The sequence below is a fragment of the Meriones unguiculatus genome, chromosome 4, assembly GCF_030254825.1.
Source record: "Meriones unguiculatus strain TT.TT164.6M chromosome 4, Bangor_MerUng_6.1, whole genome shotgun sequence".
Classification (NCBI taxonomy): Eukaryota; Metazoa; Chordata; class Mammalia; order Rodentia; family Muridae; genus Meriones; species Meriones unguiculatus.
In genome coordinates, this window is record NC_083352.1 from 133117547 (window position 1) to 133142600 (window position 25054).

A 25054-nucleotide genomic window follows, 5' to 3' on the forward strand; every position below is an offset into this window, starting at 1 on the left:
CATGGCTGAGAAAATTATTGGTTGCTTCTCTCCTTTAGAATCTTGCCTGGAGCATCCTGGTACCATGAAAACTAGTCTTCAGGGAGGAGGCATTTAGATTAGCTCCAGCTCAGGGGCCTCTGGGTCCTGTATCCAAATTGCATGGTGTCTTCAGCAATGAGGACTTACCCCTCACCTCTGTGGGGCAACCAAATGCAATAACAATGGCCTGTGTGTTTTGGAAGTCTCCCAGATGACCCTGACCAGCAACTCAAAAATATGGCTTCTCATGACTGGAGTTATGGTTTTTGTTAGATGGCCTTTGGCTTTTGGAGGGAGCATTGGAAGCCTTGATGAGAAATCTTCATTTAAACCATGTGTGTGTGTGTGTGTGTGTGTGTGTGTGTGTGTGTGTGTGTGTGTTTAATAGGCTACTTTATGTAGATATTTACATGATTCCTTATGACTTTTTCTGACACATTTACTGCTTTTTTTTACCTCTCTCCTGTATTTATCTACCTCTACCCTCCTTAATTTAGACACCCCTGCCATTTTCCATTTCCATGAACAGATCACCTATACTCTGCTCTTCTCTCTATTGCTCCTGACCCCACTATCCCTTCAATGTCCCCAGTTTACATTTCTGGTTTCTATAATTACTATAGGATATGGACACACTTCTGATGAGAGGGAACATGTAATGTTTCTTTTTCTGGATCTCATTCAATGTGATCTTTTCTAGTTCCACCCATTTACCTGCAGAGTTCATGATTTCATTTTCTTTACATCTGAACAGTATTCCATAGTGTATATGTGCCACATTTTCATTCTCCATTCATCAACTGAAGGACAGTCATATTGTTTTCATTTCTTAGGTATTCTGAATAGAGCAGCAATGATCATGGCTGAGCAAGTATCTGTGAAGTAAGAAGTCAAATCCCTTGGGCATCTGCCATGGAGTAGAGCAGTATAGCTCTGCCATTTGGTAGATTTATTTTTATCTTTTTAAGAGTTCTTTTTAAGAGTGGCTGTACAGGTTTGCATTCCACCAACAATGAAATGATTCCCTTTCACCACACCCTCTCCGGCTTCGTTGGTGGTTGTTTGTTGATCTTTACAGTTCTGACTGGGATAAGAAGAAGTCTCTAAGCTGTTTCTGGGTTTCAGTGTGTTCTTTTATAGCTTCCTGGGTATGCCACTCCCCACGATGGGCTGAGGTCTTCCACATAATCAGTAATCATGAAAATGCCCCTCAGACATGCCTACATGCCAATCTGATAGAGGCAATTCCTGAACTGATGCTCCCTCTTCCCAGATGAGCCTAGTTTGTGCCACTGACAAAAAAACTAACCAGCCCAGTGACAATGAGAGCCACCCCACCTTCAGGGATTCAAGTGCAAAGGGGGAAATGCAGTTACTACAGGGACAACAGTTAAAACAATGGCTAGAGTTAAGGAGCCCTGGGTGGAGCTGTCCAGCAGCTGTAGGGCGAGGGAGAAGATTCCTACCAGGCCAGAAGCTGAAATGCAGGGATGTTCCATGCCGCCATTGCAGAGGAGGGTGGAATAATGAGAATCCAAATAATATCCTTGCTTAGAAACTGATTTTCCTCAGTTCTCAAGCCCAGATGGCCCCCATAGCAGCTGGATCCTTACTTCATTTTGAGAATGATGTAACCTGGCAGAGGACCTGGATGAGAGCACATTGAAGTGACTTTATCATGCAGATGGGTTTCCAAACTGGCATACAAGATCATAAGCCACCAAAGAGCAGTGCTGTGTAGGCCACTCCTGGCTCAATCAAGATGTGTTGATTCTTTGTGTGGTTGTAAATGTACATGAAAGTAAATGAATGAACAGAAATAGCCCAGGAGCCCTGGTGAGCCATCAGAACCTGTAGATGACACTGTGTGCAAGGAGAAACATGCAGGGGGCCATCCGGCAAAATCAAAGGCATGCTACCAAGATGAATGTGGGTATCAAGGCTAATCCCAAGCAAAGCATCTATTAATGTGAAATGAATCAAAGGCCAGAAGAAGGGAGGTTTCCCCCAAAGGTGATACAGATGGCAATCCAGACAGGGAGATGTTACTTACAGATCTGCTCTTTGTCTGGGTAAAATTGTCACTCCTAGGCTCACAAGACAATAGCTCTGTTCTGCTAGTAGCTGCCTGTGGAATCTTGAGGAAGCCACACAAGAACTTTTTCATTCCTTACTCACTGCTCCTTTTGCATTCTCTCTCCCTCCACCCACCCCCCCTTTTCATTCTTCCACATCCACCTTTCCTCCTTCTGCATCTTCTCCCATTTTGCCCTTTTTCCAAGTTCTTCTTGCTCTGGGGCTTCTCCTCTACTTTGAGCAAAGCCTTCCTTGGTCTCTGTTTCTATTTTTTTCAAGATGAAATAGGGTGAAGGGCAGTGATGTCCTTGAACATCTCACCAGGGAGGAGGGATGATACATGGCTTTATAGAAAAAAGAAGAGCAGTTGCCTTGATTACTCCCCTGAGAAACTTTAGAACTTGGGGCATTTCAAGTTCATATGAAAGAGCTGCAGGCAAGGTCTTTACAGCTATTTCAGTCCAACTGGCTTTTGCCAGCTCTTCTGTCCCCATCATATAGAACTCACATTAGAGATTTATGGTCTTTTCTCCACTTTAGAAGCATGTGGGCTGCTGTATGTAAAACCCTGGAGAGACTCAGGTGCACTTTGCTGGTTGTCCTTTAGTGTTCCGTACACCAGATTTAGCTGCAGTGGCTCCTGATAGTGAAGGCCAGTGTGCCCTCACATAGGAATAACATCCAAACAAAGCAACCTAAAGAACACAAAAGTCCAGGAGCCAGGACTTCCCCTGAACATTTTGAATTAGACATTTTAAAGTTAGAATCTAAGAATATAACCCCCAAATCTTCCCCCTGATCACTGAGAATCAGTGCCCTGGAGGAACTTAACATTTAAAAATGATAAGACACTACAATCTGTATACCTAAAGAAACTAACCAAGAAGGAGGACCCTGGGTAAGATGATCAATCCTCACTCAGAAAGGTAAACGGGATAGACACTGGAAGAAGGAGAAAACAGGAAATAGGACAGGAGCCTGCCATAGAGGGCCTCTGAAAGACTCTACCAAGCAGTGTATCAAAGCAGATGCTGGTGCTCATAACCAAACTTTGGGCAGAGTGCAGGGAATCTTAGGAAAGAATAGGGAGATAGTAAGACCTGGAGGGGACAGGAGCTCCACAAGGAGAGCAACAGAACCAAAATATCTGGGTCCCAGGGTCTTTTCTGAGACTGATACTCAAACCAAGGACCATTCATGGAGATAACCTAGAATCCCTGCTCAAATGTAACCCATGGCAGCTCAGTCTCCAAGTGGATTCTCTAGTAAGGGAAACAGGGACTGTCTCTGACATGAACTCAGTGGCTGGCTCTTTGATCACCTCTACCTGGGGGAGGGGGGCAGCATTACCAGGCCACAGAGGAAGACAATGCAGCTAGTCCTGATGAGACCTGATAGAATAGGATCAGGTGTAAGGGGAGGAGGACCTCCCCTATCAGTGGACTTGGAGAGGGGCATGGGAGAAGATGTGGAAGGGAGGATGGGATTGGGAGAGAATGAGGGAGGAGATACAACTGGGATACAAAGTGAATAAACTGTAATTAATATAAAAAATTAAAATTAAAAAAATGATAACACACTTAACCCTGACACACAGACAGGCCTTTTTAACTACACCAAAATTGTTTACATAACCCTCTCTATGTTTGTGTGTGTATGTATGTGCATGTGCGAGTGTGTGCATGCATGCATGAGTAATAAACACAAGAAAACACAAACAAACGAAAGTGTATCATAAAGCCACAGAGAAGTACTAAGCATTCCCCAACTTGCTCAGACAGACTTTGCTTAGCTCCAAGTGAGACAGTGGGGTCCACTCTCTGACTGTCTCCCCTCTGTGTTTTTTCTCCAGGTTGCTCTAAACTGCTTTTAGATTAGGGAGAGCAGTGATGGCTCTTTACTGGCCTCACACAACAGGGCTGACTGGCTCCATGCAGAGCTATCATTGGCCCTGAGCTCCCTCCAACTCCATCAGAGAGGCAGACATCCTGAAGCAAAGGTGTCAGTGTCCCACCTGCATGCCAAGGATAGCCCACTTCCTCTGACCAAGATAGGAACAAACACTGTTCATGCATGTGGACAAAGAATGTCTTACTTACACCTCCTTTGGGAAAAGGCATTAGAACCTAACCCAGTAGCTTTGAAACCTTCTTAGCAACAAAACCATGTTTTAAACTTACTTAACTGAAAGTCCCACACCCCTGCTAGATACAAAGAACTCCCACGGTTGATCCTAGACATCTTCTGCACGCTCTCCCCAAACCCACTCCATCCCAAATGCTTGTGCCCTTGTTTTAATGTAGTCTTCCATCAAACCCAATTCAATACATCATTCTCACCTCGGGTGACCTCCTCTGCTACTCTGTGACTTCTACAATGTTCAGAGACTTATCTGGAAAGCTAATGATGGCTCCATAGAATATAGTATTGTGGGCTATGGATACTCAGAAAAGGACCAAAAAAACAAACAAAAATCTTGTCACATCTCTCACATAGCAATGGCTGCCCCAAAAGAAAGCCATTTGATATAGGGACCTGAGTGTGGGTGTGTCTTCACAGGGGTAATCCCAAAGAAGCAGGGGGCATAGGGTGAGGTAGGTATGCATAGGGGGCATAGGAGAAGAAGAAAGACTGTATCACAGAAGTCAGTGTGGCTCAAGCACATGAAAAGAAGCTGGGTTGCACCTTGTCATGATAATTTCTGGGCTCAGGTTCGTGGGACCCGCTGAAGACAGTTATAGCTTTTCCAGCTAGAATTCTCAGACTCACTTCCATTTCATTCAGAGGAAGTGAAATTCTCATTCCCCATTAACTGTCCTCAAGCACTTCAATGTTGTCAAGCACTTCAGAGCTTGAAAACATTACCATTTCAAAATGTTCCTGAGGGTAAGTTAGGAATGCAATGCTGTGTATGCAGCATGATACTGGCATGTTTAAAGGTAAATGGAGGGTGGGGTCTGGGACAAGGAGAGACTGCGAGACGTGTGATAGAGGAATAAACAACAGACGACATTTGCTCAGTGGTCCACACTTAGCTAAGGTCAGTGGTCCACAGTGTGGCCTCTGGCCCAGCCACATCAGCATCGCCTAGGTACTTACTAGAAATGCCGGCTCTTGGTCTCTATCTAACACTAGGCTTACAAATCCAGGATACCTAAAAGGGAATCCTGACAATCCAAGAAATCCTATGTAAGGTGAAATGTGAGGTTTCCCGACTTATGCTAATCAATCAGGTATGGATTACCCATTGTGCTTGGAGCTGGAAAAAGACAGGGCTGTTCTCTGTCCTCCAGAAGGTTAGGACAGGGCAGGGAGGGCAAAGTGAGTGTCTGCAGTAACAAAATCCTGAGAATAACAAGTTAAGAAGCCTCAGGAAAGTAAATGCTAGAAGCATCACAGCAACAGGGGAGGAGAGATCAAAGCATGAGGGAAGCAAAAGAAAGTGGAGAGCGAAGGTGAAGAAAAGCAAGATAGATGAAAACAAGAGGTGTTAGAAAGCCTCTCCAGTTACAGCTCTCTCTCTAGCTCAGTTCTTGGCCAGCTATGGAAGAAGCCCCAGGCAAGGCCCAATTTGCATAGCAGGCAGGGCCAGAGGTAGAAACCTGAAGCTTTCCTGTAGGCCTTGAAGTTTTTCCAGACAGATGAGACATTGGAAACATAAAAAATATCAGTTCAGTGTCTGCCAGTAGCAAGTAGGCATTGGCTTCTAGACCCTTCTGGACCTTCAGAGAGAATGCTGCTGCCGGGAATAGTGTAAAACCTCAAATATACAGGCTTTCCTGTATATTTCCTGCAAGTGCCGATTAAAATTGTTATGGTCCTTCTCATAAAGCACCCAATGACACATTCTATTTATGTTTGTACGTAGTGTCTGGGCAATAAATAAATAGATAGATAGATAGATAGATAGATAGATAGATAGATAGATAAAATTCTGTCAGGTTTCTCTTTTCCCTTTCCACTTTGCAGTGCATTAGTTACCATGGAAACAGTACAGCCTCAGTGGGATAGGCAGGGCTTAATTCACTGCTATAGAAAGCTATTTTATGTAGTGGTTGTATATTACATATACTATATGACACTTAATACATTGCATATCACTTAATGTAATTAAACATCTGTAAGTATATGCACATGCATAATTATAACATCTTGGACTTTAGAGAACGATTGAATTTTCCAAAGAAAAAGTACAAACATAGACCTTGAAAGGTAGAGGTTGTGGGATAAGTGCCACACAGCCTTGGCCGGGTCTCACAATGTGGTGTCTGAGAAGAGATCTCGTGAGGAAACAGCAGCCAGAATGCAAAATGTGGTAGGACAGCAGGTGGAACACTGAGAGTCCGGCCTCCTCATAGTCTTACTGTGGTAGCGAAATACCTGCGCAAAACAACTAAAGGAAGGAGGGAGCTTTCCAGTTAAGAAGAGATCCATTCTGGCAAGGCAGGAGGGACATGTCAAGAATGTGAGGCAGAGGGTTACTGTGTGTCCACAGTCAGGAAGGGGGAGCCAACAGGAATTGAGACCAGGATATGTAAACTCAAGGCCTGTCTTCGGTGACCTATTTCCCCCAATGAAGTCCACCCTTCTAAGGGTCCTGTAATCTTCCTAAATTGCACCAGTAGCTGGAAACCAAGTGCTTGAACACATGAGCCTGTGGGGGACATTTTACATTCAAATCACAACACCTGAGCACATTACTACCTGCATCAGCCTAGTCTTGTCTGTCTACTTCAAGGAAAACTACCATCCGTGGCAAGCATAAACTAGCCCACCCACCCACTAGTCATTTACCCATCCACTTAATGTGTATATGTATTCAGCCGTGGTCTAACACTGGGTGAGAGATATCACCTCTTTTGAAGATCTCTGGAACAGAGGTCTCAGCATGGGATCACAGACATAGGAAGACATGACCTTACTCTCACTGGCAGATCTCTTATCTTCTAAATACACACACAACCTTCACCTAAAAAGAGAGTTCCACAATTCCATCAATCAAGTACAATCAATTCTTATATCAGCTTCCTCTGATGCTCTGAAGAAGGGGAGTTTATAACCACGGATTATACAACATACCCTTCTCCTCAAATGTTCCATTAAGAGATTATCAGGGGAGATCGGAAGATGGCGGTGGCTAGTGTGCAATTTAGCTGAAGGACAGAGGACCTGCAACTCGGAAATTGGTGAGTGAAGGGGCTGATCAACCCAGAACAGAGTTATCTAGACTTCCAAGAAGAAAGAGACTAACTGTGATCTGAGTCCATCTAGAATCAGGTCATGGCAGACTCCTCCCAGAGGAGACACCCCGGGAGGTGATCCCTAGGCACTTCCCAGCAACCAAAACCCTACTCCCTCTTTGGAGGAGGCAGGAGGTGTCCAGCAGAATCTGCCACAGACCACACTGTCTGTACCACAGCCAGTGGTACAGTGAGAGCAGCAGCGTCCACAAAAAAAAAAAAAAAAAAAAACCACGAGATTCGGGGCTGAGAAAACCCAGTCCTTTCGGGCACTCCCCGGAGAACGAGAACACCGCCATAACCCTGCCCCTGCAGAGCAGAAGGATAGAGAGGCGCACAGCGGCTTCACAGCGTCCGGACCCCAGTGCTGCCGGCTGCTCCTAGCAAACAAACTTCAGCTCAGGATCTGGGACTGTGGTCATTCAACATGTCCTGAGACTCTCCTGGGTCCAGTGCAATAAGGTCTAACACCAAGTCCTAGCACCAGCGGCCTCCTGCCTCTGGCAGAGAAACCCCGGCTCAGGATCGAGACTGAGAAGTCCCAACCCCTCCTGGCACTCCCCTGAGAGCCTGCCATAAGCTTGCCCAAGCAGAGGGGAAGGACAGAGAGGCAGCCTGCCCCAGGCCACAGCACCTCCTCTCCAGCTCACCCAGTGGCCCCTGGAAGAGAAACCTGAGTTCTCGATCTGAGGACACTCAACCCTACCTGGTACTCTCCCAGAACCAGAAAACATAGGTTCTAGCACCAGGCTGCTTCTGGCAGAGAGATCTGGGTCCAGGATCTGGGATTGAGACACTCAATCCAACTCTTTTCAGCACTACCCCAGGACCCCAACATAACCCTTCCCTGGCAGAGGGGAAGGACAGAGAGGCCGCACACAGGGCAGGTGGATACTGAGTCCTGCTGCTACAGTGCCACATAGCTGACTGTTAGCCTACACCCACATTTGCCCCAGCAGGATCAAATCGGAGAGGATCAAATCGGGGAGTAAGGAGCAAGGGGAACCCCTGTACATTCCAACTGGTCCTGCAAGGGAGTGACTGAGCTTTCTAGGTAGAGTTTGCCCCAGACCCAGGGCCTCTCTACACAAGCAAACAGAGGAGATCCCTGCCACCCACACCCCTAGTGTGGGCACCATAGGGATTCTTGGGATAGCGACCCCAATGCTGAAGCCTCTGCCTTTTGGGTCCACCAGTGTAATCCAGGCAAACAATCCCTGGATCCCAGACAGAGCTGCATACTAGTTTGGCCTATAGGCCACTGCAATAGTCAGAGAATTCGCACATGCACACTGTGCCTGCTAAAAGCGCATGCGAATAGCGCCAGCGTCACATTCCTTATTTAGGTAGAACTGAAACCACAATGCACACTCCCAAACCAGTGAATCTCTCTCATCTTCCTGAAAAAAACAGTCCAGAAAACAGAAAGAGATGATCTTAGCCTGAAATACAAACTCAAGGAGCAAACAGTGAGGTTATAAATAACCAGATGGCTACAGGCAGACGTAAAAACACACCCAACAAAAATCAGGACATAATGACCTTACCAGCAACCCCACAAAACAATGGACACTTCAATTAACTAGATACACAAGAAAACGACTTCAAAACTATGTTTCTCCAACTATTAGAGGTCCATAAAGATGAAATGAACAAAGCCCTCAGAGAAATAGCCAAAGAAATCGAGACGAACAAAGAGGAAATAAATAAAACTCTCAGAGAAATGATCACACAAATAAAGGCAAATAAAGAGGAAAAAAACAAAGCCCTCATAGAAATACAGGCAAATACAGCCAAAGAAGTAGAGGCACAATTAGTGATATATAGAGAAGAAATGGACAAAAAAAAAAAAAAAAGAAGCGTCATTAAAAAGCAGGACTCCACCCACATTCAAACAGATGAAGGAAATGGTGCAAGACATGAAAACAGAATTAGAATCAATAAAGAAAACACAAATAGAGAAAAACCTGGAGCTGGAGAACATACAGAAAAGATCAGAAACTACAAAGGTAAGCATCACCAACAGAATACAAGAGATGGAAGAGAGAATCTCAGGAGCCGAAGATACACTTGCAGAAATTGACACGTCTCTCAAAGAAAAAACAAAATAAAAAAAGTTCCAAACACAAAATATCCAAGAAATCAAGGACACCATGAAAAGACAAAATCTAAGAATAATAGGAGTAGAAGAAAAAGAAGACATCAGGCTCAAAGGTCCGGAAAATATTTTCAATATTTTATAAAAAATATTTTCAATATTTTATAGAAGAAAATTTTTCCAACTTAAAGAAAGAGATGTCCATAAACATACAAGAGGCCTACAGAACACCAAATAGACTAGACCAGAAAAGAAATTCTTCGTGTCACATCATAGTCAAAACACTGAACCTGCAGAACAAAGAAAAAAATTTAAAAGCAGCAAGAGAAAAAGGCCAAGTAACATATGAAGGTAGACCTATCAGAATCACACCAGATTTTTCAACAGAAACTATGAAAGCTAGAAGGACCTGGACAGAAATCATGCAGTCCTTAAGAGACCATAGATGCCAACCCAGACTACTATACCCAGCAAAACTTTCAATCAACATAGACGAGAATTCAAAATATTCCATGACAAAACCAAATTTAAACAATATCTACATAGTAACCCAGCTCTACAGAAGTTACTAGAGGGAAACTCCAACCCAAAGAAAACAACTACATCTAAGGAAATAGAGGAAATAGATAACTTCACAACAAAAAACCAAAAGAATACAAGCAATGAAACTCAGTGACACCACCAACCCCACATCAAAAGAAAGTAACAATTGTTGGTCACTAGTATCTATCAATATCAACTGACTCAACTCCCCAATAAAAAAATACAGACTAACAGAATGGTTGCAGAAACAGGATCCAACATTCTGTTGAGTCCAAGAAACACACCTATGCAACAAAGATAAACACTACCTCAGAATAAAGGGCTACAAAAATGTTTTTCAAGCAAATAGACCCAGAAAACAAGCTGGAGTAGCCATCCTAATATCTAATAAAATAGACTTTCAACCAAAGTTCATAAAAAAAGATAAGGAAGCCACTATATTCTCTATATTTTTCTTGGAAAAATCCACCAAGAGGACATCACAATTTTGAATATCTATGCCCCAAATACAAGAGCACCTACATTCATAAATGAAACATTGTTAAAGCTTAAATCACACATTGATCCTAATACCTTAATAGTGGGAGACTTCAACACCCCACTCTCACCAAGGGACAGATCAACTAGACAGAAAACAAATAGGGAAATAAAAGCACTTACAGAGGTCCTAAATCAAATGGACAGATGTCTACAGATCTTTTCACCCAAACTCAAAAGAGTATACCTTCTTTTCAACACTGCATGTAACCTTCTCCAAAATAGACCATATAGTTTGTCACAAATCAAGCCTCAACAGATACAAAAAGATTAAAATAATCCCTTGTATTCTATCTGACCACCATGGACTAAAGGTGGACCTCAACAACAACAGAAATAACAAAAAGCCAACATGCACATGGAAACTGAACAACTTGCTACTCAATGACAGCTGGGTTAAGGAAAAAAGAAAGAAAGAAATTAAAGACTTTCTAGAATTCAATGAAAATGAAGGCACAACATACCCAAATTTATGGAACACATTGAAAGCAGTGCTCAGGGGAAAATTTATAGCACTAAGTGCCTTCAAGAAGAAATTTGTAACGTCACATACAAGCACCTTAATGGCCCAACTGAAAACCCTAGAAAAAAAGAAGCAGATACACCCAAGAGGAGCAGACGGCTGGAAATAATCAAACTCAGGGCTGAAATCAATCAATTAGAAACAAATTAAACTATTCAAAGAATCAATGAAACAAAAAGATGGTTCTTTGAGAAAATCAACAAGATAGACAAACCCTTAGCCAAACTAACTACAAAGCAGAGAGAATCTATCTAAATCAGCAAAATCAGAAATGAAAAGGGTGACATAACTAAAGACACTGAGGAAATCCAAACAATCATTAGGTCATACTACAAAAGCCTATGTGCCACAAAATTTGAAAATCTACATGAAATGGACAATTTTCTTGATAGATTCCATCTTCTAAACATTAAGTCAAGATCAGGTAGAAAGACTGAATAGCCCTATATCCCCCAAAGAAATTGAAGCAGTCATTAACAGTCTCCCCTCCAAAAAAAGCCCTGGGCCAGATGGTTTCAGCACAGAATTCTACCAGACATTCAAAAAAGAGCTAACACCAATTCTCCTCAAACTATTCCACAAAAAAGAAACAGAAGGAACATTACCAAACTCATTCTATGAAGCCACAGTCACCTTGATACCACACAAAGACCCAACAAAAAAAGAGAACTTCAGACCTATCTCTCTTATGAACATTGATACAAAAATACTCAATAAAATACTTGCAAACCGAATCCAAGAACACATCAAAGATATCATCCACTATGACCAAGTAGGCTTCATCCCAGGCATGCAAAGGTGGTTCAACATATGGAAATCCATCAATGTAATCCACCACATAAACAAACTGAAGGAGAAAAACCACATGATCATCTCCTTAGATGCTGAAAAAGCATTTGACAAAGTCCAACACCCATTCATGTTTAAAGTCTTGGAGAGATCAGGGATACAAGGCACATACTTAAACATAGTAAAGGCAATATACAGTAAGCCTAAAGCCAACATCAAACTCAATGGAGAGAAACTTAAATCAATCCTACTGAAATCGGAGACAAGACAAGGCTGCCCACTCTCTCCATATCTCTTCAACATAGTGCTTGAAGTCCTAGCCAGAGCAATAAGACAACTAAAGGAGATCAAAGGGATACAAATCAGAAAGGAAGAGGTCAAAGTGTCACTATTCGCAGATGATATGATAGTATACTTGAGTGACCCCAAAAATTCAACCAGAGAACTCCTTCAGCTGACAAACACCTTGAGCAAAGTGGCAGGATACAAAATCAACTCAAAAAAACAACAAAAAAAAAACAAAAACAAAAACAAAAACAGAAGCCCTCCTGTATACCAAAGACAAAAGGGCCAAGAAAGAAATTAGGGAAACAACACCCTTTACAATAGCCATTGTACACCCTTTACAATGGTCATTGGGACTTGGCTTGATGACTTTGTATTTTGATTGGTTGTGCTTTTCTATTGTGTTTCCATGTGTTGCAAAGACTATAGTAGCTTAATAAATAAAGTACCTTGGGGTGACACTAACCAAGCAAGTGAAAGACCTGTTTGAGAAAAACTTCAAGTCTCTGAAGAAAGAAATTGAAGAAGATCTCAGAAGATGGAAAGATCTCCCATGTTCATGGATTGGTAGTATTAACATTGTAAAAATGGCCATCCTGCCAAAAGCAATCTACAGATTCAATGCAATTCCCATCAAAATACCAATTCAATTCTTTACAGACCTTGAAAAAAAGATTCTCAGCTTCATATGGAGAAACAAAAAAACCCAGAATCTCCAAAACAATCCTGTACAACAACAGATCATCTGGTGATATCTCCATCCCCGATCTCAAGCTGTACTACAGAGCAAAAAACTGCATGGTATTGGCATAGAAACAGAAAAGAGGATCAATGGAAACAAATAGAAGACCCAGAAATAAATCCACACACCTATGAATACTCGATTTTTGACAAAGAAGCCAAAACCATTCAATGGAAAAAAAACAGCATCTTCAAAATGGTGCTGGTCCAACTGGATGTCTACACGCAGAAAAATGAAAATAGATCCATATTTATCACCCTGCACAAAACTAAAGTCCAAGTGGATCAAAAACCTCAACATAAAACCAGATACTCTAAATCTTTTAGAAGAAAAAGTGGGGAACAGCCTAGAACTCATTGGCACAGGAGACAACTTCCTAAACAGAACACCAACAGCACAGGCTCTAAGAGCAACAATCAATAAAGGGGACCTCATGAAACTGAAAAGCTTCTGTAAAGCAAAGGATACTGTCATCAAAACAAAACGACTACCTACAGTTTGGGAAAGAATCTTCACCAACCTTTTATTTGACAGAGGGCTAATATCCAGTATATACAAAGAACTAAAGAAGCTGAAAAGCAACAAACCAAGTAATCCAATTAAAAAATGGGGAGCAGAGCTAAACAGAGAATTCTAAACAGAGGAACATCAAATGGCAGAGAAACACTTAAAGAAATGCTCAACCTCATTAGCCATTAGGGAAATGCAAATCAAAACAACCCTGAGATTTCACCTTACACCCATCAGAATGGCCAAGATGAAAAACTCAAATAACAACTCATGCTGGAGAGGTTGTGGAGAAAGGGGAACCCTCTTCTACTGCTGGTGGGAATGTAAACTGGTAAAACCACTTTGGAAGTCTATCTGGTGCTTTCTCGGACAATTAGGAATAGTGCTTCCTCAAGACCCAGCTATACCACTGCTAGGTATATACCCAAACTTTGCTCAAGTACACAACAAGGACATTTGCTCAACCATGTTTATAACAGCTTTATTTGTAATAACCAGGACCTGGAAACAACCCAGATGTCCATCAACAGAGAAATGGATACAGAAATTGTGGTATTTTTACACAATGGAATACTACTCAGCAATCAAAAAGGAGGAAATCATGAAATTTGTAGGCAAATGGTGGGATCTAGAAAAGATCATTCTGAGTGAAGTATCCCAGAAGGAGAAAGACAAACATGGTATGTACTCGCTTATATAGACCTATAAGATATGACAAACATAATGAAATCTATATACCTAAAGAAGATAATCAAGAAAGCAGACACAGGGAAAGACGATCAATCCTCATTTAGAAAGACAAATGGGATGTGCATTGAATGTATGACAGAAATCTACCACAGAAGGCATCTGAAAGACTCTACCTAGCAGTGTTTCAAAGCAGATACTAAGACTCATAACCAAACCTTCGGCAGAGTACAGGGAATCATATGAAAGAAGGGGAGTTAGTATGATGTGGAAAGGATAGGAGCTCCACAAGGACCAAATATATCTGGGCACAGGGTCTTTTCTGAGACTGACACTCCACCAAGGACCATCTATAGATATAACCTAGAACCTCTGCTTGGATGTAGCCCGTGGTAGCTCAGTAACAAATTGGTTTCCCATAGTAAGGGGAACAGGAACTATTTCTAACAGGAACTCAATGGTAGGCTCTTTCACCTCCCCACCCCCCAAGGGAGGAGCAGTCCTGTTAGGCCACAGAGGAGGACTTTGCAGCCAGTCCTGAAGATACCTGATAAAACAGGTTCAGATGAAAGGGGAGGAGGTCCTCCCCTATCAATGGACTTGGAAAGGGGCAGGGAGGGAGGGTGGGATTGGGAGGGAATGAGGGAGCAGGATACAGCTGGGATACAGAGTTAACAAAATGTAACTAATAAGAAAAATTAAAAAATTTTTAAAAATTAAAAAAAGAGATTATCAGTGCTTTTGCCTGGCTATCTGATGTTTTAGATTACACAGACCAACATGGTCTAGGACAATCTCTAGATTTCTTTGGTTGTTGACTTATTTTTATTTAAAGATAACATTATATACAATACATCTATATTATAATTATATATTATTATATATAATTTATATATGAATATATGATAAATAAAAATATTATAGATAAATGTTTATATGCATATATTATTTATATATTATACAATAATACTATAGTATCATGTTGTATACTATATATTATATAAAATATTAATATATCATATTATACATTATTTTCTATAATTATATATGATATTATATAATGTACATTATATAATATGTATATTATATAATATGTATGTGTATATGTTATATATTTGTAGAGAGAGAGAAAGTCCAAAATTCACTGAAAAGTTATTTCCAATAGTAAAATTGCATGTTTTCCAGGCAAGACACTCCAGGGCCATGTGTGGGTAGATCTCTGAAACTTAAGGACCTTAAAGAGTCTTTGTAAAAGTCATATTGGTGTAATTAGACATCAACTACCTCACTCTTCCCCTTTCTATTGATAAAGATGAAGGTAGAGTAATAGCAAAGGATCCTTTTATTAATTAGCCAGTAGTAATCTGTATCAACCTAGCTATCCTGCACATAAGAATGACTTTCTCCACAGTTCAGATGAGAAAAATGGTGCTCCAGGGAATTAAGTACTGTGTACCTTGTCCCGGAGCCAGAAGGTTCATATGTATCAGCTATCATTTGCTACCCTTGTGCCCCAAACAAAATACCTCCAAACTCAGCTATTTCAAACAAATATTAATTGTTGTCCCTGGGGTTGTCAGCTGAACTTTGATACTGATCTCTGTCATGTCTGCCCACGAAGTGGTCCACTGTGGACTGGCTGCTTCAGTCTGTCTGTCTTGGTTGATGTCAAGGATGGTCTGAGTCCATTTCAAGTGTAACATGCCGGCAAGCTATCCCAGGCAAGAGCAGAAAAAGAACAAGCAGAAAACGTACAAGCATTGTTTAGGTTACAAACTTCATCTGTGTTAATATCCCTTTGACCAAATTAAGTCACATGGATGAGACAGCAGTCAAGGAGGGGCAGAAACCCTGTCCACAGTGGGATGAGAGAAAGGCTGTCAGCTAACCAGCATACCACAGGTGGGCCTCGCGTGCTTAACTCACTTTTTACCTCTATGGATGAGGACAAAGTAGGCCTGGAAGAACAAATTTAATATGATGCATCTGCTTGTAGACAGCACTGAAAACATAAATGTTCTAAGGAAGATGAAAACACTCTTTTGGCTGACATGTAAGCCAAGACGTAACCTTTTAAAACCGATGTCATCTTGAAACTAAATAATTATTCTCCCTAAGATAGGGTCCTGATTTCCTTAGGACCTTGTTTGCTCAAACTGAGAAGATAATCACAACGTTTGAATCTTTATAGAGTTTCTAAGAATCTCATCTATCCACTGCAAATCAACTACTAAAAGAAAAATCTCTTAACCTTCTACAGTGAGGATAAAATTCAAATGTTTCTAAAAAAAAAAGAAGAAAAGGTTGAACTACAATGTCTGAGTTACCGAAGACCCCAGGGTCAGTTGCTTTTGTGGTGCTCACGTGCTCAGATGGCACATTGTTCTTCCAACACCAAACAGCTGAATGTTTTGAGTGTTTTATAGACCAAACACTTGGACGCTTGGTCACATTTTTTTCCATTTTCCATCTGGAAAAGAATGAGCACAGTCTGAGGTCTGTCTCTCAGACTTCCTAAGATGACCTTGGACGCCTGAGTAAAGAAAAGGCAACAGTTCAATCCAATACCAATTGCAATGAGAGTCCTGACAACCAGCTCCCTGCTGGGCATCCATGTAGGTGAGCAGAGCAAAGGGAAAGAAAGTGATGGCAAAGTGTGTGGAGTAAAAAGTCACCCTGTGCCCAGGGCCTTGTGGATGTGGGGCATACCGACTCCACCTATGGTAACTTTGGTCTCCATTTTGCACTTTAGACAATGAAGTCCTTTGTGGTTAAGTGACTCACTCAGAGTCACTTGGCCAGTCAAGAACTGGGATTTTGTCATGCTCTCGCAGAGCCTGCAAACATGATGTCTGCCACACAGATGTCACCTTTCAAGCTCCTGTTCAGACTCACACAGACACTGTTTGAAGAGTTGTGGGAGCTCTCTTTGTGTGTACATTTGAAGTCTTGCAGGCGTGCCTCTGCCAAATCTCCTTCAAGGCTCTGCTCTGTGTACCTTGTGGTCCTCCAGGTAAGCCACAGGCAATAGGCACAGGCTCTCAGAAAATAAAAACCTTTCCCTAAATACTGTCTGCTGCTCTTCATACCAGGCTACATGCAGCTGCTATTTAGACCTGAGGTCTGGATCACAAGGGAGAGCCTACGAGCAAAAGCTCTGTGTTCAACGGAAAAACCAATCAACTTGAGCTAATTCACTTTTCTTTGCTGCCAGCATAGCTGGAGAAAATAGAAAGAAAATCAGAACAAAGAGGTTTAAAAGGACAGAACGAATGCTTGTGTCTGGCTGGGAGAAGTTGCTACATTTCTTTGGATCAGGAGTTGATCCCCAGCTCTCCAGTTTCCACATCCACAAATTCAGCGTACATCAAAAAATTACTGTAATATACCAACACACACACACACACACACACACACACACACACACACACACACACCATACTTTTTTTTTTTTCAATGCAGTTTATTCAGGAACCTTGAACAATCATCTGACCCTGGGGAAAGCCAGCCCACAGCTTAAATAGCCTCTGGGTAGCCAACCCCAGCGTGCCACGTGGGCAATGCAGATAGGTCCACATACATGGAAGCAAGCCAGATCCTCGGCCTTAGCCAAATGTGGAGTTGTTTGTGATAGAGAGCACTCACCATCGGGAAGGCGGAAGGCGGAAACCAGCTCCATCTTTAAGGCGCGGCATTACGCAGCTCTCTACAGTTCCCCCTTTTTGTTTTAGACACATCAGGCAAGAGTAGAGGTCTGATCTCTGATATTAGAAATAAATTGGGACTTTGTACTGATGTTCATTTAGGTGTCATCCACCCAAAGAGCATCAGACCCGTCCAATACCTTTTTCTCAGAGGCGGGACCTGGGGCACCAACCCGCATGCAATCAGACATGCTCTTCTCTGGGTCCAAAGCGGCTGACCCTGAGTGCAGTGCTTAGCCTCGCATTCTGAGCGTAACATTTTAGCTTTTTATGGTAGCCAACCATGCTTGGGGAGACTGTCCTGCTTCAATGGCTGTAAAGGCCTGAATGGTCATGGCTGCATTACGCTGTTGTAAGACTCTAATCTTGCATATATACCACAGGCAAACCAAGAAAGAGGAACACCATACTTTTAAAAAGCCTGGTGCAGGTTTTTCTTGTCATTGTTTCCCACATAATAGCATATATAGATATTTTCATAGCATCTGTGTTGCATTAAGTATCCTAAGTAATCTAGAGATGTTTTAAAGTATTAAAAGGATACGGACTATAGGCAAATTCTTCATCATTTAATACAAAATGAGCATTTTGCTAAGTTTGGTGTCAAAGGATCCTGGAGCCTATTCATCATGGATACAGAAGGATAACTGTATGCAAATCCAAACCAAATAATGTGTTACATCCACACCCAGAATCCACCAGCATCCATGAAAGTGGTTGATTGCTTGAAAATACCTGATCTGGAATGGGTTTATTGTGCTGAGACTGGGTTGTGCTTCCCAGAGAATTGCCTCTCAATGTTCAGCACACTGCTCGTCCTGAGGACCTCTGTTAATAAGTTTCTCTTGGAGAAGAGCCAGCACGTAAGCTTTTTATCTTCTTTGGATAATGGAGCAAAAAAGCTTTGGACCTTCCTTCAGATTCCAGTGTTGTGTAGACTAAGGGAAGATAGATGAGAAGCTTTTCAGTAATACAAGTACTTACCTTTACTGTCAGCCTGGTTTTCTACCTTAGCTGTTGTCCTTGCTTCAGAATGATGTACCAGGGATAATGGTGGTTACTGTCCTTGTTTCATGGTATAATCAGGAGTACTAGTGGTCATATATGGGATTGTCAGGCTCATTCACTGGGACAAACAAAGGTTTGAAAATCCAGGAAAACCAGAAGGTTAAATAAGCCTTAGAGAAACGTAGTAGCTTTTAACCCTTCAGGAAGGAAGAGGACCCCCAAGGTTGGGAATCTGCTAACTGGAACCGGCTTGGCTATTCAATGGGACCCTTGGTCCTCCCTTACGCCCGTGTTGAGATACCTAGCCCCGTGTCTTCCCACCATTTCTCCTGGCAATATCTTCCAGCAATAAAATGCTGACATGCCAGGGAGCACGCTTTCACTTTCCTTGCCTACCTATGTCCCTCAGACAAGCTTCCTGTTTATAGCAGTGTCTGGCAGAGGTAACACACTTCATCTAGCTGACCTCTGAGGAATTTAAGCATAGTTGACCTCTGCCTACCTAGATGTCATAAGCACTGTGATAAAATGAATCCAACCCTTACCAGGAATGTCACAAACGTCCAGGCAATTGATAGAACCCATGAAACGGAACATCTCTACACTTCACATCTTCTGGTTGAACAGAACAGCTATGACACTCGGGTGGAATGTTCCCAATGACAAGAACTGTTGCTGCATGCATACTCTCTCCAACCAAGTGAAGAACTCAGAACTGTGAGGAACATTAGCTGGCCTCCCGTTTCCTGAGTGAGAAGGAAAATATGTACCTAACTCACAGCAGCAAAGAGGATACTAAACTCAAAACCTACCAGAATGTTAGTTAACCATGACTTTTCTGAAGTGGGACAACCCAAGGTGATACTGAGAAGGGATGGGCTCAGCCTCAGCAGTGTTCACCATTTCTGGTGTCCACTCTATGCCAGGGACCAGGCTGGATGCCTCCACAACTCCTTTCCTCAATCTTCACAACAAAGAATATTAGAGAGAGGTCCAAACTATTATCTTTTCCAATATAAAAAAAGATAAATATTTATTCATGCTGGCTCTCCTCCCACAGAGGTGCTAGGAATGAGTGGCGTGCAGAACACTGGGAGCCAACCCTTCAATAAGTATAGCCACTCACAAGATAATACAATCAGATACTTTCAGGTAAAAAACAACAACAACAACAACGCTTGTATTTTCAGGAATTACTGACTTTTAGATGCAGTGTTGAGGGACAGGCTGAGAGGGATAAATATGTAGAAACCTTCTGATTCACCTAGCTATTATCCATCTAAGAACCATTCGTTCATTCAGATAGATTTGATTATTTATTATGCAGACATACTGAGTTCCTGTTATGGGTTAGGATCTATAGATGCAAAAACAGGGAAGGCATTAGCCTCTGAGAGCCTAAATTCAAGTTGCAAGGATGTGACAACAGAACAAGAGAAGATAATTTGGAGCCAATATTCTAGACATTCACCAACAAGAACCAGTCACGATTTGTCTAAGTCCTGCTATAGATATTAAAACTATTCTTATTTGTCTTAGTAACTCTACCTTTAAAATAATGTATCTGGGAGCTGGACAGATGGCTCAGCAATTACGAGCACATGCTACTTTGGCAGAGGACCTAGGTTTAATTCCCAGGACCCACATCAAGTGACTCACAATCACCTGTAACTCCAGATCCAGGGAATCTGACATCCTTTTCTGGCCTTCATAGGCACTGTGTGCACATGGCACACATACAGACATGCAAGCACACCTGTATACAAATAGATTAGATTAGATTAGATTAGATTAGATTAGATTAGATTAGATTAGATTAGATTAGATCAGAGACAGACAGGTAGATAGATAATGGATGATAGTTGATAGATAATTTAAGTGCATCTGAACAAAATTGTTGTTTGTTTTAAACAACTATAAATGCACTTATACTTGTGAGTTATTCATTCTTATTTCTTAGGATTTGTTTACATTTAAAAATGGTCTTTTTGTGCTTCTACATGAAATCTTCAATTAATTTTTCTAGTTCCATGAAGTATGACCTCGGAATTTTGATGACATTGCACTAAAACTCTAGGTTAACCTTGGTAGTATAGCTGTGCTCAAGATATTAATTCTAAAAGTGAAAGGATCTGAATGGCCAGTGAGAAATCAACTAGTAAAGCAGGATTCATTCATGCCTGGAGGTGTTATATGACCACTAAAGGTCAAGCCCCACTTATATGGTTAAGTGAAAAACTCAGGTCATAAAACAACATAGAGAATAAGATCTGCATTGCTTTTATAGAAATGCTGGACCCCATAGGTGATAGAAAGATCCCAGATAAAATCAGGTTGTCTTCAGGCTATCAAATTGCTCTCAACATCTAGCCAAAATTGGATGTATGTTTTTGTAATTTTCATAATCACCCATCATCATCTTTTTCTCAGAATCCTTCTCCATATTACAGGTTCTTGGAAATCCTTGCACTTTCTTCAGTCTCTCAGCTCACCCGAGTTCTCCAGTCTTTGAGACTTTCTTCCTTCTTTTCTGCCTCACTTACCTCTCCTCTTCTCACTAGCTTCCCCCACTCTGTTCCTCCCTTATCTTTCTCCTTCACAGAGAGATATCTCTCACTCACCCTTTCTTATACACACCATCTTGCTCATTCTCAGTTTGTCCAGACTCTTTTCCTACTATTATCGCTCCCTGGAAGGATAAATACACTTTACAGGAGGGAGAAGGAAATACAAGACCTTGGGATGTGACATGGGAATGCACCTCTCCTACACTCTTATGTTAGATACATCTGAGTGCTAGGATCTACAAAGATTTGATCTTATTTGCTCACTCAGTTTTTTCACTGATATCCGATAGTACATATGTAATTTGCTAATTTGTTCTTGTTTGTAGTACTGGGAGGAGTGGATTGAAGCCATGGTCTCATACCTGCTATGCTACATAGTGTTCAATCACATCTCTAGTCTACAGAAAAAAAAATACAGTTTTAATGATAAAAATGTATTGGACTCTAGCATTTTATATATTTGATAATTTTCCTGGGAAGAATTACAAGTTCCACCGTGTGCTGTTAAAAAGTCATGCTGCAAAGTGGTAAGTTCTTGTCTTCTTGAGGGTCTCAGGATGAATGCAATGACTCCAGGGTGTCTCCAGAATAATGCATCTTTAGGGAAATGCCAAAGACATTTGGCCTCTCTACAGACTCAGACTGTCATCTCCTTTCTCACTGAGATTCCCACGGCAGCCTTAGAGGTGGCAGGATTCTGACATAGCAATCAGGCCGTGAAAGTGTCCCTTAGCACAGCATGTTGTGTGCTAGACAAACCAACTTTGGAAGAATTCAGGTTCTTAGTAATGTCTGTTCAGTTTTTATCTCCCGCTTTTTTACCATACATGTCTATGCATTCACACATGTGCACACACACACACACACACACCTCTGTCAACATGATTTACTAAACAAGGCTATACTGTAATTGTATTTTTAGCATTCTCTTCCTGAATACTCATGACTGAATATAACAAAGACTATATATACATAAATATGTATGTTTACATATAAACAATAAAGACTCTATGTCACCAGCCCTCCCAGCTTTGGCCTTAGTCCTGGTCTGCAGGAGTGCACATCCCACAATTTGGGGAATGTCACAAACAGTATCTTATAGCCTGAAAGGAAGAGCTCCATCCTTCTGCTGTATCCCCCTATAACAGTCCCTGGCCACTGCTGTTAGGTATGACTATGTATACATAGCTCATATATGTCCCTTACTAGTTTGCAAGGTCCCAGAGCAGACACGATCCCGTGTTTCTATGGGTGGTGCTGGTATGGAAGCCTTAAATATGATGGTTTGTGCTCAGCCTCTCACACAGGTTGTTAGGAAAACAATTTTTTTTTTGCCTTTATCTCTGGATCTTCAGAAGGTAGTCCAAATGGGCCCAGAGGCTAGATGGGGAGCCAGCTTGAAGCCATTGCTCTCTTCCTCCTCCTCCTTCTTCTTACTACCCCAATCTTCTTGTATCGGTCAACTTCTCATTTCTGTAACAAGATACCTAAGGCAGCTTAACTTAAAATGAAAAAAAGGTTATTTGTCTTTTGGACTGAAGTGTTGAGCCCTGCCTACTTGGCCCTGTTGATTTGGAGCCTTCATGGAGGCAGTTCAGCATGACAAGGGAGCTTCTCGGGAAGCAAAAAGAGAGAAGAGAGACAGAGGTCACAATATTTCCTTCAAAGGAACACCACCAATGACTATTTCCTTGCAATAGGCCCTACCCCCTAAATGCTCCTCTACCTCCCAATAGTACCATGGGCTAGAACCACACCGTTAACATATGGAACCAAAGTATAGCACCTCAACAGCAATATCAAGCCATGTGTGAAAGCTCATTGAAACATAAGGCTTAAAATGTGGGTTTCAGCTCTGGGCCAGCCAAGACTCCCTCTTCCATCATCTTTGTCCAGTGCCATTTTCCATTTGTATGGGTCTATTCACTTCAGAAAATAAGCCTTTGGTCCCAAAGCACAGCAGGCCTTTAGAACTCCCTCCAGCAGGCTATAACCATTCTCTACATCAACTCCTAAAATGTCACACAGCTTCTATGAAGCTGCCTCTCCTTAAGACATCCACCTTTTGAGCCAAGGGCTGCCATGTAAGATGTCTGATTACCGTTCACTCCTCATGCTGAAGTGACCATATAGGTAGACCAAGAGATACCTGGGGGCTGGCCATAGTGGGACCTGATGTCTCAGCAGCAGCTGCTCAAGTCTTCCCAACACATGTTTCTGGGCATGTGCATGAGGAAGGAATCCGGCTCCCAAACTTTGAAGTGCTTGGTCCAGTTGAAGCCTTGGGGAACAGAGATGTGTGCTGTTCCTGTGTCTTAGAGTTTCTGTTGCTGTAATAAATCACCATGACCAATAGCAATGTAGGTGAGAGGGGTGGGTTTATTTAATTTACACCTCCACATCACAGTCCACCATCAAAGGAAGTCAGGACAGGAACTCCAGCAGGGCCCTTCTGCGTCAATCATCAATCAAGAAAACACCCTGCAGGCTTGCCCATTGACCAATAGAGCCAGGGTATTTTCTCAATTAACATTACATCTTCCCAAATGACTCTGACTTATGTTAATCAGCTTTTCACAAAATGAGTCAGCATGCAAGGCCCTGCCCAGATTACTGACTGATGAACAAACAAAAAGTGAAGTGGCAGAAAAGTCATTGTGTAAAACCGTTAAATTTAAGATGGTTCATGTCAGCCAAGTTGCCAGAATTATAGTCGAAGCCTGAGCTCTGGGGTCCCAAGTTTCCTTGCAAATGAGGATTTACTTTGCCTTCACTGAATGATGAACATATAAATCTTTCATTCCAATGAGGACAGTCCATTGGAAGCGACTGAAAAACATAGAGAAGTCAATCACAATGCCCCTTCTATGAAGTATCCATTTTCATATTCAAAGCCTACCATCATTATTTTCCCATGCAGGGCACATAAGAATTGGTCTCTCTGGGAAAGAAGAATTTGGCATGGTCACCAAATAATAGAGTCCTATCAACTAGATCCTGGGTAGTTCCCATACTACCAGAGAGTCTTGAGGACATTATCTGCATTTGGTACCCCAGAAGACAACACAGATGAGGATTTTAGAGGAAGTAATTTACTTGGAAGGTAACCCCCCCACATACACACACATACAAAATAAATACACAAGACAGCAGAGAAGTGAGAGAACAGTAGAGTGTAAATACACATGTGTTATTAAGTCAGTTAATGCTATGGTCAACTATGACTCTGTTTGAGGGACAAGAATCTACAAGTGATCTCCAAGTTTCACCTGGATTGATGTGTGAAAGCCAAAACCGTATCAAAAAGAGAGAGGCAGAGTTTTCACTGAATCCATAAGCATGTGATAAAAAGGTAAAAACTATGGAGTGACAGACAGCTGCCAACTGCGTCTGGTATCACCCCAAAGATGAAGTCCAGAGCATCTCATTTGTGGAAGCGCCATCTACAACAGGATCCTTTGGAGAAGCAGCCCTGGTGCTGATATATACCATGAGCCCCACCCAGACATGGCAGAATTAACCAGACCAGCTTCCTGGCCTGAGAAAGCCACGTGATTTTCAGCTAACCTCCTGGGTGAGTTTTGAGGCATATCAAGAAAAAAAAACCTAAGTCAGTAACTTCTCTGAGAGTTGGAACCTCTGAATTTGTGTTTTGTTAGAAATACTCTCATCCAAAAAGCCCCGTGTTTCCGAACAGGAACACCGTCTGCCTGCCTCAAACGTG